This window comes from Pipra filicauda, unplaced genomic scaffold, assembly GCF_003945595.2.
Source record: "Pipra filicauda isolate LSUMZ 115617 unplaced genomic scaffold, ASM394559v2 scaffold81_size6448238_pilon, whole genome shotgun sequence".
Taxonomy (NCBI): Eukaryota; Metazoa; Chordata; class Aves; order Passeriformes; family Pipridae; genus Pipra; species Pipra filicauda.
Genome location: NW_024104998.1, coordinates 6,141,433 through 6,160,968, shown reverse-complemented (window position 1 = coordinate 6,160,968; position 19,536 = coordinate 6,141,433). Strand labels below are relative to the sequence as shown.

Genomic DNA, 19,536 nt, shown 5'->3' with positions numbered 1-19,536 from the left:
TTCCAGTTAGGTATGGCAGTGTCACTCCTCATGGATGCTTTCCTTCAAAATTACCTCTGTTGTGCTTGGTGGAAGAAGATAATTTCTACCCTCCTAAGGTTTGGAAAGAGGTTGAACCAATTTGTCTTTTGCTAACCTGTGCCAGTGTTTTCTGTATTTGAAACGCTGTTTCTCCTAGCTGAGATTAAAATGTTGGATTCCCCATTCTCATTTAACTTAAAAGTGTTCTGAAATTCAGGGGCTGAAAGTGTGCCAAGGTAGAGTTGTTTTGTGTCACTTCTTTTTGCAGAATAAGATGTAACTTGTAGAAATCCTCAAGAGAATTTAAACACCGATGGCTATCTGCCCACTTATACAGCTAAAGCTGCAGTGATGTCAGTGATTGTCAGAGCCTGGGTTTTTCCTTTCAGATTCATCCAAGGTTTGTTCTGGTGTTTGGGTCTGTTTTAATCTCCCTGTCTCGTTATCAGAGTCCTGCTGCCCTCTCTGTACTTGGGTTGCAATGCCTGCTCCCACTCCAGAGGCCTAAAGTAAACATGCTGCTACTTTGGTTCAAGTGGTGTCTTGAGTTTTATTTGGAGGTGATTCTAACCCAGCGCAGCCCTCCATGTTTATTTGTGTTAAAGTGGTGTCCGAATACTGACCTGAAGGCTCGGTGTGCTTAAGCATTTCATGTACAATAGTGTCTGTCTCATAAAGAAAACACTAATAAAGAAAATAAATCCAAGGATCACAGGGTGCTCTGCCCCATGGCCCAGTTGCAGTGACCCTGCCAGGGGCTGCAAGCTCACTGTGTAGTGCGAATAAGGAGTCACCTGCTTACGCTGGTACTTGTGTTATCTGCCAGGGTGAGCGAAACTTCTCCTGGCCCCTGGAGTGGGGCTGCTGCTCCAGGTGTGGAGCCAGTCCCAGCCAGGGCACAGGAGCCTCACCTGCAGCTGATGGGGTTTGCACAGCTCCAGGGCTGCTGAAGGGTTTTGGTGCAGATGAGAGTCCGTGTCCGTGGTGTCCATGGGGGCTCTGCTACAGAAGGAAATGGGTTTGGGATTTTTTTCCTGTGCTGTCTGTTGGAATTGCAGCTGGTGGTCCTTTCAGTTCTGGAAAGCTGGTCCTAGAAAGAGACTACTGAGCTTTCTTAAAGTAGCTAATTAATTATGCATTTAAGCTTGTCTGAGTGAGACACTGGCCAGCCGGGCTGTAATAGGATTGTTCCGGCTCATTTTAATTGGGCTGATCTGGCTTGAGTGGATGCTTCAGTGTGGGGCAGTGTTTGGGAGCAGACTACTGTGGGAAACCTGCAGCCAAACCAACCCCTTCCCAGAGTCACCCAGGATGGGTCAGGCTGGAAGGGCCCACAGTGGGGCATCTGGTCCCACCTCCCAGCCTCCAGCAGGGTCATCCCAGAGCACATGGCACAGGAGTGTGTCCAGAGGGTTCTGGAATATCTCCAGTGAGGGAGACTCCACACCCTCTCTGGGCAATCTGTTTCAGTGCTTGGTCAGCACAGCAAAGAAGTTCTTCTTCATGTCCAGGTGGAACTTTCTGGGCATCAGTTCCTGCCCGTTCCTCTTGTGCCATTGCTGGGCCCCCTGAGCAGAGCCTGGTCTGTCCTCTGCCCCCTCCCTGCAGCCCCTGACACACCCTGGGGAGGGCCCCTCTCAGGGTCTGCTCTGGAGGCTGAACAGCCCCAGCTCCCTCAGCCTTTCCTGCTCCCAGAGATGCTCCATCCCTTCAGCATCTCTGCAGCCTGTGCTGGCCCCACTCCAGGAGCTCCTTCTTGTCCTGAGCAGCCCAGAGCTGGGCCCAGCCCTGCAGATCCCTCCCTGACCTGCTGGGAATGTCCTTCCCAATGCACCCCAGGATCCTCCTGGTCCCCACAGCTGCTTGGCGTTGCTGTCTGACCCTGTGGCTGTGTGAACCCACCAGCAGCTCTGAGTGATCCAGGTGGCAAAGAACATTCCTGATGCTCATCCTCACTAGTCCTTGCTGCCCTTGCTGTGGTTCTGGATGTCTTTGTGCTGTGGATATGGCGGCCTTGGCACTGGGGGTGACCCACATTGGGGGTAATGATAATAGTCTTCCATAAATATTTGAAGTCAGGAGTTACTCATGCATACCTTATTCAATTTGATTTATTTATCTGAGCCAGTGTTGAGAGCAGAGGAGTTGAACACTCGGAAGGGCAGGGGAAGCCCTGCCTCCAGACTGCTTGTGTGCATGCAGCACAGAGCTCCTGAGTCAGTGGTGTGCAATTGTGTCAGGAGTTTATTTGGTTTTCTTCCTAAGGCTTTCGCTCAGGATGTTTCCTTTTAACAAAGAATTAGTAGGGTTTTAGTTTTTTAAACATCCCTTATGTAACTTCCAAAGTATATTTTAAGCAGCAGTTTGCTTTTTTTTTCCCTCTTCTTTTTTTTTTTTTTACAGAAGTTGTCTGTGCAGAAATAGCAGGATGTGTCTTTGATGGGTGGTTGTTGCTCTGTTTTGCACCTCTTATGGCTTTATGGAATTGCTGTTGCTCTCCCTTCCTTGGCTGTGGGAATTCCCTTTGGAAACCATTTAGATGCTGGGGGAATTTGGGCTCTGCTTTGTTGGGCCTGAGAGAAGGTTGTCCTTCCATCAGTTAAATTTCTTCTCTGTAGGCAAGGAGATCAGGACTAACCCCTCGTTAAAGCGAGGAGAGTTGGTGTGAGCATCTCACTGGCAGGACTAGCTCTCAGCTTCTTCCCTGGGAAAGCAGTTTGGCTCTGTGGCTGCTGCCTGAGGGAGGGTCCAAAAATCTCCTCCTGCTGCTTAAACAGTATATAAAAATACAGTAAACTGGTATTTCCTCCTTTGGGGTTTAGATCAAGCTTTAGATATAACGGTGACACAAACTGGGGAGGAAAAAAATAATGAATAAATAAATATGTAAAAGCTCCCAAAAAACCTGCTACCTCTGAATGCTTCACTGCAAAAGTATTTGACTTTACTGGCTTTTTTTCAAGCCTTGGCTTCTGAGCACCTTTCAAATCAGATGTATTGCTGAAACCAGTTTGCAATAATTGTAGTGTTGCTACCAAATTTGCTGTGTGTGACAGGGAATCCCTTCCCCCCCCCCCCCACTGCAAATGAATTGCTGTCAGGTCAGTTCTCCTTTTTATAGAAGAAGGTTTGCTTCAAAAGACTAAAAGTATGAATTCTCAATCTGATATTTGACTTGAATGGGTAGCACTGCTAAAAAATTAATGGAGTGGAATAGCCTGGATGATGATTTCTCCTCTGATGTGAAGAAATTCGATGATGTTCTTTCCTTTTTAATTGCCTGGCCTGCTTTCTTCTTAACTATCCGTATATGCATCTAGTTTTTTTTTTTCTTTTTTCCTGTGCATCCAATTCCCTGGGATCCTGGTGCTGGTTGGCAGGTTGGCAATTTACTCTGGCATTGCTCGTGGAGCTGTGACTGGGGCAGCTGCTGACGCGCCTAATGCGGCTCCGCACGTTTGATGTTTATGCTGATAACCCCGGGCGGCTTGGGATGCTTCAGCTGTACAGAAATGGAGCTGAAATAAAAAGTTTTCATACTTGAAGACAGTTTCCTGCACTGGGGGTAGCTGTGGTTTCTGGTGGTGACCTTTGGCTGCCACGCCACGACCAGCTGCGTTGGCTTTGCTGCTGGTCCCGGTGGGAAGGGGCAGCAGAGCCGTGCCGGGTGTCCAAAGCCATCCAGAGCAGCCCTGGGTACCTCTGGGACAGGTGGCAGGGGCTGGACTGGCCACTGGTTCCCAGCCACTCCCTGGGTGCCCTGGCAGTGAGGGGTGGAGAGGTGGTGCCCAGGCTGGGAAGGGGAGAAGGGGCAGCCCCTCTGCCTTCATGAGCTCACCCGCTCGTCTCCGTTCACGTGCACATGCAGATTTTTCCAGGGAGAAATGAGGACAGGGCAGAGACAGATTTTACTCTGGAACAGTGTTTTATGTCACTTTGCAGCAGTGTTTAATTCCCGTGGGCAAAACCAAGTGGTGAATACCTTGTAGATTGCAAGGAAGCGTTAATTACCGTGCAATCTTCTTCTCCTTGGCTCGACTCGTGCCATTTTAAAAGCCAAGGTATGGCATTTTCCATAGCTGGATTTGTTTGTGTGGGAAGTCAGAGTTACATAATTAAAACAAATCCTATTCTACAGTTCTATGTTTTCCAGCAAAATGTTTTGCCTCAAATAAGTACTGTCTGTAGCTGGGTAAAAATGAAGAGTGTCTTTGTTGAAGTTGTTTTTCTCTTTTGAAACTTTGTTCATATACTCTCCCTAATTGGCATTTTCAAATATTATTCTTTGTGATTGTTTTGTGGTCATTGTCTGCTATGGTTTGAAAAAGCTCATTAGGAAGAAAAGCCCTTGATGGCCAGCTGAGGGGTGGTATTTATGATGTGTGATGTGTGCTGGGTTCGGTGGGGGTGGTTTGCAGAAGGTGTCTGTGCTGCTCCAGGTCGTGCCCTTAACAAAAATGGTCCTGCTGAGGAAATTGCTGTTTTCCTGTCTGCCGTGCTCGAGGGTCTGTGTGTGTGCTGCTGGATAGTGGGGCATTGCTACCACAGCTCTTGGGAGACAGGCTGGGGTCTGCGTTTGTGCCATGTGGGCACCTGGGATGTGGCTGCAACTCTTGAGGTCTTCAGGGAGAGGTCTGAACATAAATCATAGCAGAGCTGCCTTTGGAGGGGCCTTTTGCTCCCCTCAGCGTGGCAGGGATGTTGAAATGCAGTATGTGGTGTGAGGGGCACCTCAGCTTGCTTCTCACATGGGTCTTCTTATTTCATAGCACCTTGATGCTGCCATCACATACATGCCATCATTTCCAACATAGGTTGGAAAAGACCTTTGGGATCAAATCCAGCCTGTGACCCATCACCACCTTGTCAACTAGGCCAGAGCACTGAGTGCCACATGCAGTCGTTCCTTGGACACCTCTAGAGGTGGGGACTCCCCCACCTCCCTGGGCAGCCCCTTCCAATGTTTAACAACCTTTTCCACGGAGAAATTCCTCCTGATGTCCAACCTGAACCTCCCCTTGGATATGGCCCTGAAACACCAACTGCGCTTTGGGCATCTGCTTAACTCTTATGGTGTGTAAATAAAGGCCTTGGGTAGGCAGGTAAAGCCGAGCACATGCCTGGGCCTCTGGCGGACTGAAACCATCAGCAGCAGCGTGGAAAAGTGGAAAAGCCTGAACTGAAAGGGAAAGCATCAGTTTCTAAAGGACATATTGCAAGGAACAAACCGTGGGGTTTCAAAACTGGCTGTTCCACAGCGGCTGCGTTTCTTGTGGCGCCCGGTTCCGTACCTCTGCCCGTGTGTCTGCAGGCGCTCTGGAAGTGCCAGCCTCAGAGCTGTGTGGAGCAGCTCCCCGTCAGGAACTGACCCGGGGCACTGTGGAGCCGAAGGCAGGAGTTCTGACAGCCTGTGAGACACGGATCCCTAATTGAGGCCTCGCATCCTTTGTGCGTCAGCGGCAGAAGGGGAATTACCAGTTGGTTGGATTCACAGAGACAGCGGGTCCGTGGCGATGGGTGAGCGGGGAAGGGAGACCAGACGGAGCAGTTCTTCTTGTTCCTGCTATCCACATTCTCCATCTCTTCAGAGCCTGCTTTCTCAGCAACAAAACATGCCTGTGCTGTTCCTTGGCTTGGTGGGGTTTGTCTTGCCAAGTGAAGGGCTGATCCTGAAAGGCTCCTGAGGGGTGCTGTGAGGAGCCTCCCCCTGTTCCCTCTGTCAGGAAAACTTGTGCATGCTGTTAGCACAGCCTTCCCTGACTTCACTGAGGGCTCTGGGGGCTTGGGGGGAATCTGGTCCTGAAACTTCCCTGTAATTGGTGTGTTGTTATTTTTGGCTGCATGGAAACCAGAAAGGTCACTTATATGAACCTTTTCTTCTTTGAATTTCAACATGGCCATTAGCCTTCCTGCAATCTGCCTGCCTGGCTGAGCATGGGAATGTCTGGGACACATCTGTTTCCTGGTCTCCTTGAGTAATTGTGTACAGACCATCTCCTTGCCATCTTCTTACCCTAAAAATCCCTTGGCAACTGGGCAAACCAGTAGCTGAATATAAGGGAAAAAGATCGTGTTACTCCTGTATTGGATTCTGATACCGAGTGCATCCATGGGCTATCAGGGATGGGAGAGAGTTGCCTTTGAAACTTGTCGTGGAATCATCCCTGTCATTGATTCTGATGCTCCTTTGCCATTGAAATGAGAAGCAAAGTAACTTTTCACAGTCTTTCCCTTCTGAGTTAAGGAGAAAACATCCGTGGCTGTGGTATTTGTTACAGCAGAGCCCTGCTGTGCCTGTATGGCTGAATTCCGTGGTGGTGTTGATCCTCAGCCTGCTCATCCCGTCTCCCTCCTGGCCCCTCGAGTGAGTTATGCCTCGTGTTCAGCGCAGGGCCATCTGTTTTCCTGTATGTTCTCTCCTCTCTGGCAGCCTGATTCGAATGGAAAGGTGAGGCTAAATACACGTGAGGAGGAGCAGCTCTTTTGTTCTCCCAGCAGCTTGTTTTCCAGCGGAGGAGCCAGGCAACAGAAGGAATGCTGGGTCTTTAGCTGTCCTCAAAATGTGCTCCTAGTACAAGAGTCCAGGGGATTATTAACAGCAGAGTCAAGGGGGAACCTGAGTTTTGGGGTTAATTTGGCACCTCTGACTTAAAGGTCTCTTGGGACTGGACCTGAGCAGCTTTTCAAAGATGCTGTAATCTGTGTTTTGACCTAGTACAGATTTCACTGTGTGACTCCACAACACTGCCAGATAGTCCCCACCCCCCATGTCCTCCTGATCCATGCAGAGCTATTGCTGCTATCCAGGTTTTCCTGTGCCATCTCCTTTTGCTCTGTAAATGGTAATTTAATTTCCACATTTAGAGACCTTAATTAATTATGAATAAAATAATTTGTATGAATTTTAGAGCTGAAGGGTGACGGATTAATGGCTCTTTGGGAACGTGAGGCAGCTTTATGAGAAGGGATTCAGCACAGGAGTGGCTGTGTCAGCTCTGCCCTGTGTGCATCCCTGTGATGTGGGATGGGAGGAGAAGGAGGAGGGCTTCCATCCCCTGGCATCCTGGGGAGGCTGGCATGAGGGAGAGAACAGGGAAAGTGTTAGCCTGGTGCTTGTTTCTCTAGAGCTGAGTAGGTTGAGGCTCCCCTTGATGGTTTAATAGGTCTGATGAAGTAAGAATTTGGCTCCAAATGCGTGTTGTCATTTTTTATGCATGGTCAGCTTTTGTTCCTGTCCAGTGGAGTGGAGCGCTGTGCAGTCCAGTGCTGGGTGTCTTTCTATGCCTTTTTATCGTTTTTTTTCTTTCTTCAGGGATCATGGAGTTCATTGAAACTTTTAGGCTTGTCCTCAGGTGTCTGCAGTGGCCAGACCTGCAGTGACCTCAGCAGTCACCTCTGCTTTTGGCGTGAGGCCGGTTGCCCGATGCCTGCAGGCATCAAACATTTAACAACTGCAACATCTGTCGGGTGCTACTCATGGCTCTCTTCCTCCAAGAAGTGTTTTGAATTTTGAAGCTCTTCAGAGTTCCTTTTTTCTTTTGTTATCCTTCTGCAGAGGCCAGTGGGCCCAAAATTACTTCTGCTGTCCGTCTCCTGACGCAGCATCGCCTGTTTGATGTCTCTGTGCACACACATTGCACTGTCCTTCTGCTCTGACCACGGATCCTTCTGATTCTTGGGGAAGGCAGAGAACAGAGCCGAGTCCAGGTTTTGTACTCCAGGCGCTTCTCGGACCAAAAGGGGTTTGTTTTCTTTTCCTGGAAGCTTTGCTCGCAGAAGGGAACACTGAGCAATCCAGCTCCCAGCAGTTTTGTTTGGCAGAGTTTCCTACTCTGCGTTGTCTCTCGCTCTTCCTCTGCAGAGCCGGTGGAAACGTCGTCGTTAATCCCAGCAGCCTTCCCGAAGCCCCTGGTTTTGCGTTCCTGGCTCGTCCCCTTCCCCTGTGCTGCGGGTGTTTGTCTCCGGTCCGAATCCTGCGGGACGGTGCCTTGGCTTGGGATGCAAGTCGGGAGTTGTGCAAGGCCCGTCTGTCTGGAGGGCAGATTGCCATCAGCCATCTCCAGGACTTTTTCATGGAACAATACTTAACTCCAGGGGTCAGCTGGAGGTGATGGGATCCTGTTGCCTGTGGTGACTGACAGGGCAGGGACAGAACTTTGTGCTGCACAACTTGGTCTCAGCATGTGGGACAAACCCACTTGGCTGCAGCAGCAGCAGTGAAGGCAAGATGGGTGAAGGTTTTCACTCCTTTAGAACAAACTACCAAAAACCAGTCCAAACAGAAGTGGTCAAATTACTCAGGGGGCCCCCTGGTTTTGTATGACTTCTTCATGCTTAATCATTTCTCTTCCAAGCTAATAATTTCAGAGCAGCCTCTTGATCCTTACACCTCTCTGCATTTTGTCTGCACGTGGTGTCCCTGGCAATCATCTGGTTGTCCAAATCTTCCTCTCCCTCTTTACAAAATACAGCCTACGTTTTGCTTTAAGCCATGCCTGGTACTCTTAAAACATTGGTGGTGTAGCCTGGCCTGACTTTGAGGAGATTCTTGACAGGAAAAGAGAGGCACAAGCTGGAAGTCTTTGTCTGGGTGTTTTTACCCCAGTACTTTGTAGAATCAGGCAATCCCAGAATGGTTTGTGTTTGAAGGGACCTTAAAGCTCATCCAGTTCCAACTCCCTGCCATGGGCAGGGACACCTTCCATTAGACCAAACCCTGTCCAACCTGGCCTCAAACAAGTTAGGCTTTACTCAAAGTTTTCTTGAAGGTTTAGAGGAAAACCAAAAGAAAGGGAGACGTGTTTGCATCAGTGTATTGACCTGATAACAGTTCTGAAAACAAGAAAGCATGTTCAGCTACTGGAGTTCCCACTCTGGCACAAGGCCACAGCCTCCTACTGAAATGCTCAGCTGCTTTGGGAACCTGATCACAAATGTCTAATTTACACTGGTTGCACCAGTAACTACAGCTGGGACTGTAACCCATACCACTAGGTCATATTTAAAAGAAGAAAAGGCAGGAAAAGCAGAACTTTGGAGTTTTCCTGCCTGCCTGTTCCTCGTGAATCCTGCAGCAATTGAGGTGACTGCTCAGTCTTGCTTCTGTGTAACTGTAGCATTTTAACAAGTGGTTTCTATAGGACGAAAATCAAGTTTCTTTGGCTAAAAACTACATACTACAGTGGTTGTTAATGGGATGGTGATACAGGAGTGAAATAGCAAGAGAAGGACACATTTGTCTAAGATTTATATAATACAGGGAGTGCTGCCCTTATTTTTTACAGTGTTTTCAAAATAAAAAGAGAGGGGGAAAGTAGAGATAAATGGCACAGGGAGGACTGTGAACGCTGCCCTGTGTCCCCACGCAAGTTTGCCAGAAGGATAAAAGTCCTGGAGTTCTGAGGTCCCTTCCCACAAATCCAAAGGATCCTGGTGGGCAGGAGAGCCCCAGGCTGTTTAAGGGAGCAGCAGAAGGAATTTGGCTGCTCCAAGTGCCGCTTGCCAGGCCCACAGTTCACAGAGAAACATGGGCTTGGATAATTTCTACCCTCTGCTTGATTAATTCTACCTGATTATTTTTAACCTAGAAAATCCCTGCCCTCCTGGCTGGGAGAGGATATTCCCATTAGTTCTGGGAGAGCAGCCTGGTTTTCTCCGGGAGATGTGTGAGCTGTGGGGCTGCTCTGAGGGGGTTTCAAGGTGGCACTGGGTGTTACTGCACTTTGGGTAGAGGTGTCCGTGGGTCTCACTCACTTCCCACCTCGTATCTGTCCACAATAATCTCAATCCTCACTTCGTTGACTTTTGGCCACTTCTTAACCGGAGTTTAAAATGTATCTGGAGCAAAAACGGGTCGCTTAGCAACGTGCTGGAGCCGAGGGCGGCCAGAGAATGGGTCAGTGATTAACAATTATGTATAATCAAGGTTAAAAATGCAGGGCAGTCTGAACGTCCCTGCTCTGACAGCCAGAATATTTCAGTGTTACCATGCTGGGATTTATGGTGGTGGTAAGTAAATTTATACCAGCTGTAGTCTTGACCTCATGAACGCGATGATTCGAGACTTGAACCCAGACTGAAGTCTCTTTTCTTTACTGGTGTATCACAAAAAACATGAAGTAACTTTTGGGTGTGTAACACAGGCATGGTCTACGTTTGACATGTATTTTTTTCCCCAAGGCTCAGGGCCTTCCCCATGCCGTGTGACTTCCCAAACAAACAGAAATAGATCTGCACAGGAGAGTGGAAAATGTAGTCTGCTCTATAGAGCAGAAATGTGGAAGGAATATGGGTTCTGGTTTTGGTCACTGTGTGAATGTTGGTGCACTGTTCCTCCAAGCAAGGAAACAACCAATTCCACGTGAGCTTGATGAGTATATTTTTCTGAGCCTTATTTTGGCAACGTGATCATTTTCCTAAGTCCTTGGTGGTGCTTTGGTTTCTGGATGAAGATATCCTTGGCAGCTCTTTCTTCTTGCACAGAGTAGAAAAGGACATGGCTTGGTTATGATTTCATTTGCCCCAATAAATGTCCCACACTCCCCATTGCTGCAGGAAAATACAGTGAGAATATCAATCACTAGCACAGCTCTGCATCTCCTGGATGTTTTTATAACTCTGGCAGTGAGATCAGGGTTGTTTTGCCAAGTCATTTACTTCCATTGCCTAATCAATTCCTAAAGGCTCTTGCCTATTTGCCTCTTTGTTTAATTAACCCTTCTTTTCAGCCATATCCCCCCCAGTTGTCATCCCAAACTTGAGAATCAGGGATCAGCTGACAGTGCCTCTTTAGCAGCCACAGGAAGTGCTGAATTCCAGGAGTCCTGACGGGAGGTGATTTATATTCCTCAGGATGAATCTCCATCGGTGTCTAAAGCTGACGATGTCACAGGCGAGCAGGCAGCTCTTTTCCTTCACTCCCCTGACCCTTTTTTCCCCACCCTTCTTTCACTGAATAGGCTTATTCCCTGCCAATTTAAATAATGCATGTTTTAAGGATCTCTTTCAGACTAATATTACTCATCACCTTCCTCACCTGCCACTGCTGGTCCAGGAGAAAAATCATCTTAATGCCCCTTTCCACAAGAGTAAGAGGATGTCTTAATGAATGCTTTCCTGGTTTTGGTCATTAAACATGCTCTGCCACTGTGGGCTCTTTATAGCTTCGCACTAAGTGGTAAAATCCATATGTGAGACTTTGCAGAGGCTTTTAGGTGTCATTAGGGATCATTAATATGCAGAGCAATGCCACGCAACAGAGGCTGCTGGGGTAGGAAATGAGATCCATCATCTGTTGTTAGAGCTGCAGGATAACTTCAGGGTCAGCAGAAATCAGGCACAGGGGCTGGACTTGGGCAAGGATTCCTCATTAGGACATGGAGCGTGTGTGTGGGTGGTATGGGGAGGGGAAAGGCAAACCTGAGCAGCTTTGGGGTTCCTCCCATCCTCATCCTGCAGTATTGGTTTGGATCTTCTGGATCCTGTAGCTGTTACAGTCACTCCAGTGACTCCTCAGTGCAGACAGACTATGCCCAAACTCGATAGCTTGGATTGCATTTGTATAAATTGAGTTAATACCCAGTTTCAGGCTGTCTCCTGCCTGTTCCACAGGCCAAGGATCTTTTTTCCTTTCTTCCTGCCTTCTTGATTGGCACCTTCATTTCTGCCTTATGAGTCTTTTCCTGGTTTTGGTTGGTTGTTTGCCACCAGAGACTGATTTCTACACCCACCACACCACCTAGGCAGGTGGTTGCAGGGGGGAGTGCCTGCACCTGTTTGTGGTATCACAGATTTTGGGTGATTTTGGTGCCTTTGTGGGTAGCAGCATGGGCTGCCTGGGGGTGCTCGTGAAGGAGGTCTGCTTCCCCTTTACCTGTGGGTATAGGATGTCTTCCCAATAGCCATCAAGAGCTTTTTCTGCTTTGCTTTCCTTGCTCTGAAAGGCCTGGGAGTATGAGGAGCAGGGGTGGCAGGGAGTAGGAATGTTTCCTGTGATCTGTCGTGGATCAGCAAGGAAGGGAGACCAGCTGAGCAATGAATTATGTATCTCCTCTTTAAATAAAGAGCATTTCCATGCCTTGGAAAGTTCAAAAGATTTTTCTACGTGCTGGTTTCTGATACTGGACAAGCTGGAAATGTTAGTGGGTATGTTAATGTTGCTCCTGGCCCTCACAGCGTTCACTTCTGAAAAATAGAAATGGTTTTAATGTGCTTGGCCTGGGAGCTTCGATTTGAAATGAATACTGTCAGCTGTGTTAAAAAGATGATAAATTACGCTGAAAAACGTGTTTTGGTTTCCAGCAGCAGCACTGGGGTTGTGCCACAGTTACAGGAGAGGCAGAGTCATTCAGAATGCAGGTGTTTGCCCCTCCTGGCTCTTACCTTGGCACTGCTGGGCCGCCTGGGCTGGTCCAAGGTGTTCCTGCCCAGGGCAGGGAGTTGGCACTGGAGGGGTTTAAGGTCCCTTCCAACCCAGACCAGTCTGTGATTCCAGGGTTGTCCCGTGGTTGCTCTTGGCTGGGAGTTAAACCAGCTCCCTGTGCAGTGACTCCTTTTTCCTCAGGCTCAGGCTCACGGAATCACAGAATAATTGAGGGTGGAAAAGCCCTCCCAGACCATGGATCCACCCTGTGCCCAATGCCCACCTTGTCCCCCAGCCCAGAGCACTCACTGAGTGCCATGGCCAGGCCTCCCTGGGACACCTCCAGGGGTGGGGACTCCACCACCTTCCTGGGCAGCCCCTTCCAGTGCCTGACAACCCTTTCCATGAAGAAATTTCTCCTGATGTCTTGGGGACTCCTGCTTTTTGGGCTAATTTTTCCTGTTGCTGGCTGCTTTATGTGCTCATTAAAAGCAGTGGGGATTCATGGGTAAAAGGGAAGGTAGAAAATGTAACCCAGAGTAAGCTCTAATGTGTTTGTAGATGAGAACCAACTTGACGTGTTTCTGTGTTTGAGATTTATGATCTAATCATTCCTTCCCCTGCACAGCAGGGACTGGAGCAGCGTGTAGTTATTTACATATAGGGAACATTAAACAGCCACCTCTTTAAACCATATGTGAACATAAAATCCAACAACCACTGCTGAGTAATGAGTCTTTGCGAAAGATGAGAATAAAAATAAAGTGGAAACAAGCAGAACGAAAAGGTATTGCAAGAAGCAGCTGTGACAGCAGCACGTTATATCCCTGTGGCAGGGTGAGAATGTGACCCTGTGAATGTGTCCTCCTGAGTTCACACTGTACACACTGAACACGTGCACCAGCTTTGCTCTGTGCTCCTCTGGAGCTGTGATGGGCTTTGGATGCCGTGAGGAACTAGAGGATCTTTGAGTTTGGAGGTTGGCAAAGGGATTAGGGGCTGTTAGTGGTTTTTATTTCCCCCCTTTTCAGGAGAAAAATACATGGAAAGGGCATGTTCTGTGGAGAATTTGCTGCTCTCTGTATCATATGAGCCCTAAAATACTGTGGTTTTATGCCTTCTTTCCACTGGTGGCTTAGTTCCTTGAAATGGACTCTCCTGTCCTTTTCTATTTCTAGTGCTAATTACGAACAGGAACTTGAAAATAATTCCCTGATAAAGGGGAAGGTGTCCCCAAATGGGTACAGCTGCATCCTGCAGAGGCCAGGATTATCCCAGAGGCACGTGTTGTCGGTGGGTCTCAGCACAGAGGTTAGATCCAGAAGCTGGTAGTTGTGACTGAGAAATGTATTTATTCCTTCCCAATGAATCTCCTCGTTGTTGGGATCACTCTGATGGTGAACCTGAGAAGAGTAACTTTGGGATTTAGAATAAAATAAGAAGCAAATTTCCGTGATATGGGGGTTAAGATACTGAGTTTCTATCACAGAAATAAGACTGTTTTCTACTTCTAAAACACCCTTTCAATGGCATTTTAACAACATAACTGTCCTTTGCATATCTCATCTTTTAACCCTCTGCACTGCTGGGCCCTGAAAGGAATGCGTTAAAAAATGTGGAAGGCAGGGGGCTTAAGAAATTTTTTTGTCCTTAAATCCCCACTATTTTCAAGTAGGATTTTAGAAATCTCTGCTGTATTTTAATTTGGTTTGTCAGAGTATAATTACCATGGATGAGGTAAAAAACTCATTTAAACACGGCAAGTGTGGTGAAGAATCCAATTTTCAGAAATCAGTGGAAATGTAATTGGAGTCATTAAGTGCTGACTTCGGTAATTAAGAGTTGGGTTTTGACGTTTCAGGCTTCTGTTGCTAATTGTCCGTGGAGAGGGTACAAAAATGTTGTGTTTGCTGAGGAATTGGTGGCTCCCTGGACCTGTGGAGCTGCTGGCCACACTCAGACAGGTGTTGGTAGCACGGCAAACGGTGCCTCCTCTTTATTTGTGTCACAAGGTACAGAGCCAAAGCAATCCCTTTAGGATAATAATCAGGAGAAGGGTTTTTCTAAGCAAGAGATGGATGCTCAGCTCCTCAACCTATCTTGCTTTCAAACTTGGATCTTGGGTTGCAGGTCCATCTTGATAAAATATCTGGATCTCTCTGCAGACTGAAAGTGCTGAGAAAGTTTTGAATAAAAGAAATCAGTGGTAGAAGTGCATCCTCATCATTCCTTGTTTGCAGAATTATCTTTAGGAAGTCAGGATGTTCTGCATTTTTAACTCCTGCAGTTTGAGCAAGATGCTTTTGTTATGATAATGGAGAAACCATAAAAACTCCTGACATGCTGATAGTTATCATCATATAAAACAAGCCTTATGCTTACTTTCCTATTAAAAATTCTAATTTTCCAGAGCAATGGCACTTATAAGGTGTTTTTCCTTTCATTTTGTTGTTTTCCCAGCACCCAGATGATGCTGTTTGAGCCTCCAGCATGGGAGCTGAGGCGAAAGGTTTTGTGCTTTTGAGCTTTTACTCCCACAAACAAATCTATCTCTTGCTCTGAGTTTGAACCTGTAGTTATCTTCTGTCTCCTCAGAAACCAGAGTTCAGCTAGAAAGTTACCTAAAATGTGTTTTTAGCATGTTGGCTGTGCTCATTTCTTAGATGCGGGAAAACCACGGGCAGCTTAAACACCTGTTTTACCCAGAAATCCCCTTTTTGGGATTGTGGTGTTTTTTCACAGTGCAAAAGTGTGCTTCCCTTCTCCTCCTAGAGGTTCTGACCCTTGAAGCTGAATGGGTGGTTTCTCCTGAACTTGTTCACGTTAGTGTTGGATGTGGGGCATCCATGGGATACTCTTTGGAGCTGGACACCTTGAGGGAGGGCCCAGAGGAGCAGCCTGGGCCATGTTCAGAAGAAATGATCATGGAATCACAGGATATCTGGAGTTGGAAGGGGCTCTTGAGGATCACTGAGTCCCTCCCCTGGTCCCTTTGCAGCCTTATGGTTTCTGGGTGACACACTCCTCAGAATACCTGGCAGTGGCTGAGTGTCGTATGACAGAAGCCAGGGAAGCACCTTAAGTAGCTGGAACAGGTTGGAGTCATCATGCCAAGCTCTTCTGACCAGGCTGGTTAGGAAGGACTGTCTCTTCATTGCCTGGGCTTCCATACAGTCAGAGAGCAGCCCTGGTGCTTGATGATGATTCCAGGCTGGGCTTTCTGTAGCGTGTTGTCCCCATCTCCCAGACACTGAGCTTGCAGCTAGAGATGAGGGGAGTAATGAGGATACGCTCTGCTTTAGGCATAATTTCCTTTTCCCTTCGCTGTTTCCTTTTGTTTTATATCTTCAGACAGCCCATGTTGCTGCCTAATTGGATTACTGGGTCACTTGCTGACTGTGGGCCGTGCAGGACTGGGACCGGTCCCTGCGGCTCCGCAGTTCGGGAGCTGATGTGGGCTGGCAGCCCTGCTGAGCCACTGCAGTCTTGGGGGCCTCATGGAAAACGGCATTTCCCAACCTCCAAACCCTACAATGGCTGCATGAAGGAATGGATCCGTTCCTTCCTTTCACCTGGCTCCTTAGCTTTAGGGAGGAACAATTCCAAATGCCTTTGTTTTGTAGCCTCCAAGTCTTCTGGGGGCCGGGTGGAAATGCAAAGCCTTGAGTGCAGTTTGGGTGTTTGCCTTTGAACAGCTCTCACTTAAAACGAGGGCTCTGTATCTTAAACAAACCAGCTCCTTGCAGTTTCCATGGTAAGCTCTCCTTCATAATTGAACAGGAGTCATAAACGTTGCATAAACCCAGGGAAGCTGCTGCTCTGTGGTGTCAGCCCTGTGTTTGCTCTCTGTGCAGTGCAGCTCCCCGGGGAGGCTCCTCGTGTGTTCCACGGCCGCCCCAGGACTCCTCTCCAGACCCTTCTGCTGAGGAGAAACCAACTGGAGGAACTGTGAAGGCTGAAGTCTGTTGTCGATGGGACTGCACAGAGGGAAAACTCAGACCTTCTGCTTTCCAGGGATCCCTCTGCAGACTGTGCTGTCAAACTCTCCTTCCGGAGCTGCTGCGTTCACCTAGAAGCTGTCAGACCTTTGGAAAACAAGAGACCTTGCCAAGGTAAGCATGAATGACATATCAGATCATGCTTTTAAAAATCCATTCTTTCATTTTATTTTTTTATTTTCAACCAGCTTTGCTACTTCTGGGACAAGAACTTCTGTGCTGTCCCACCTCTTAGGTTTTATAGTTTAAATGTGTGGATGTCTGTTACGATGCCACGTGTGTCCCGCCACACGTTACCCCCCTTCCCTTTTCTCTGCCTCTTTAATTATGAGGATTTGAGCCTCACATGCTTAAAGTTTGTCACATGGACCCAACAGCACTGAAAAAACTCCAACCCACTAAAAAAGCCCCTCAGACAGCCCCAGGTGTAAAGTAGACCTCAGGGTTTTGATGCCTGAAGCTTGGCAACACTGTATTTCCAGCAGTGGAGCTACTTGAAAGGTTTCCCCTCCCAGGGAAAACAGTGACCTTGGCTGTCACAGCACGGGATGATGGTCCCAGACCCCTGCTTGTGGGCAGGATGGTGTGGGTTGCTGTGCTCTGAGCTTGTCCCTGCCAGGAGCACAGCACTTCCAGGCAGGTGATGATGAGGTGTGCCCTGTGTCTTTTTCCGCTGGTCTGGAAGCATGTCCAGGGGTGTTATGTTACCTTGGAAAAACTGCTCGTGGGAGACGACTCGTGGATGTTGTTTTGCTGCTTCTCCTTGCTCGTGGCACTGTGGAGTTCCAGGCAGGGGCTGCTCCTCCATCCTGTGCTCTCGCACTTCCCGCTCACCGCACAGATGGAGTGTGAAGCTTCCCGGTGCTCTGTGGCAGCAGCACCCACAAGCACAGAGTGACAGACTGATCCCTGGATTCCCCTCCTTTCCCTCCTCCTCCAGAGCCAGCAGGAGAAAGGTTTTTGTTCTTTTCTTTGTGTGAGTTCGTGTGGTGCAGCGCGTTGGCAACGTGCCTACGGCCTGCGAGGGGAGGGGACAGGAGGGGGGTCAGGGGAGGCCACAGCAGAGTCATCATCATGCTTTTTCACAGAATCCCAGAGTCGTTTAGGTTGGGAAAGACCTCTGAGATTGAGTCCAACCTGTACCTGATCCCCACAGAACACTGAGTGCCTCGTCCAGTGTTGTCCCCATCCATCCTGTGGCTGTGGTGGTCTGTCTTTAGGTGTCCATGATCTGTCCAACCTGGCATGGAACACTTCCAGGGCAGCCACAGCCACAGCTTCTCTGGACCAGGGCCTGTGCCAGGCCCTGTGCCAGGGCCTCACCACCCTCACAGGGAAGAATTTTTTCCTAATATCCAACCTAAACCTACTCTCTGTCAGTCTGAAGCCATTCCCCCTTTTCCTGTCTCTCCAGGCCCTTGTAAATAGTCTCTTTCCATGTTTCTTGTGGGCTCCCTTCAGGTACTGGAGCCTGCAATTAGGTCACCCCGAAGCTTTTTCTTCTTCATGCTGAACAATCCCAATTCTCTTAGCCTTGTAAAGGATTTAGGAAAAAAACCCAAACCCGAGGAATTTTCCCTTTAACAATGCCTTGTTGCACAGAGGCAGGATTTCTTGCCCTCTGGCATTCTCATATCAGGAGGGCTCTGAGTGGCAGAGGTCAGGATTTGGGGAGGGGGCTGTGGGTCCAGGCTGACCCCACAGAGTGACCCGTGGAGTGCAATCCCTACAAAGCGAGGCTGTTCCCAGGGGGGATCTGGCTGCCGTGTTCCTATTAAAATGTTCCAGAGAGGGGGGGATAAGGAGGAAACTAAGCCCGTTTCCTATCTTAGATTTTTAGGAGACACTTAAGGGAGCGCAGTTGGATGAGTAAGGGCAAAGGCAAATTGCAGAAAGCACTTACTGGGCTTGTCTGGGGATTTGAGCCGTGCAGTCTGTGGTGCGAAAGCCGGGCTTTGCTGTAGGAAATGGCAATAAAAGCCGACAAGCCTAAAGACCCAGATTAATTTAGAAACTCTGCAGCTCAGGGGAGGGAGGGTAGAAACAGAAGTGCAGCGGCTCAGACTGACCTTTCCATCAACTCCACGGCTCTTCCAAAGATGTTTGTGGTGTCTGAGCTGGGGTTGATCCGTGGGATCCCTGGGTGATGTGGGGCAGCTGGAACTCAGGCTCCGGGGTTCCTCCTTGCTCACCAAATGGCTCTGGACCTCCAGGAGTGTGGGGCTCTTTGGCCAGCGTGGGGTGACACTGTCCATTGGTCTGTCCAGCGGGCTCGGGATGGTGCTGCCAAAGTGTCGGTGCCAGAATCTGTCCCTAAAGCTCAGGATGCAGTTTGCAACATGGAGCAGCTCCTCTGTGCAACTTGGAGAGGTTGGATCTCTGTTATATGTGCTGCCTGACATGGGTCAGTGGGTGTTATACAGGATCTAATTATCCTGATGGCCCAAGGTACAAAAGAAAGAGACCTGTTCACCTCGGGCTGTGTTGCTGACCGTGGGTGCTTTGCTTCCCTCTTTCCGTCCCTTCCATCCTCTCACAAAGCTACACAGTGAAAGATGATACCAGAATTCCTCTTCCTCAGGCTGCTACAGACAGTTGTTTCCGTGATCTTTGTTTACATAGATCCAAGTCAGATTCAAGTGCTTTTTAAAAACTCAGAGGACTTGTCAGGAGGTGGGAGACTGTCATCCCCTTTAGTCTTTTCTGTACAGGTGTGTCATCGTGTGACCAAATTCTATCCTGAAGTTGTTTAAAAAAGCCCTTACATTGTGATACTTGGAGATGTTCATGTTCAAGTGTCACATGGGCATACATATTGTACTTTATAATGGCATCTTAGCAGCTTAGGAAGTGATTAGTTTACTTTCGTGCCAATGTTTTCGCCTGTGCAGAGTGGGAGTTCTTACTGACATGTGCTGAAGTCCTTCTCCTGCCCTCCAGGGTTTAAATAAAAACCACTTTCTTTAGGAGCATGTCAGAGAAATTCTGTTTTGAAAAGCTGTTTGGTTTCTTAGGAGCATGTGCACATATGTTTTTCTCTTTATGTTCTTAGGTTTCAGTGGTATTTAAGCCCCATTTTTCAGAACTGAGTGATTTAGAAGCGTTAGACTCTTTAACAGGACCTAAAGCGAACAAGGCTGTTTCTTAAACTGCTGA

At 48.3% G+C, this 19,536-nt stretch overlaps 1 long non-coding RNA gene across 2 annotated transcripts in view; it reads left to right on the top strand.

Annotated features, from left to right (window-relative positions):
- LOC120325090 overlaps nt 1–16,489 on the top strand; it is a 31,058-nt gene extending 14,569 nt beyond the window's left edge. For both annotated transcript variants that reach the window (XR_005566912.1, XR_005566913.1), the window contains one exon: nt 16,237–16,489. This is a non-coding gene — a long non-coding RNA (uncharacterized LOC120325090). The remainder of the gene's footprint in view (nt 1–16,236) is intronic.
- Nucleotides 16,490–19,536: the final 3,047 nt, after the last annotated feature.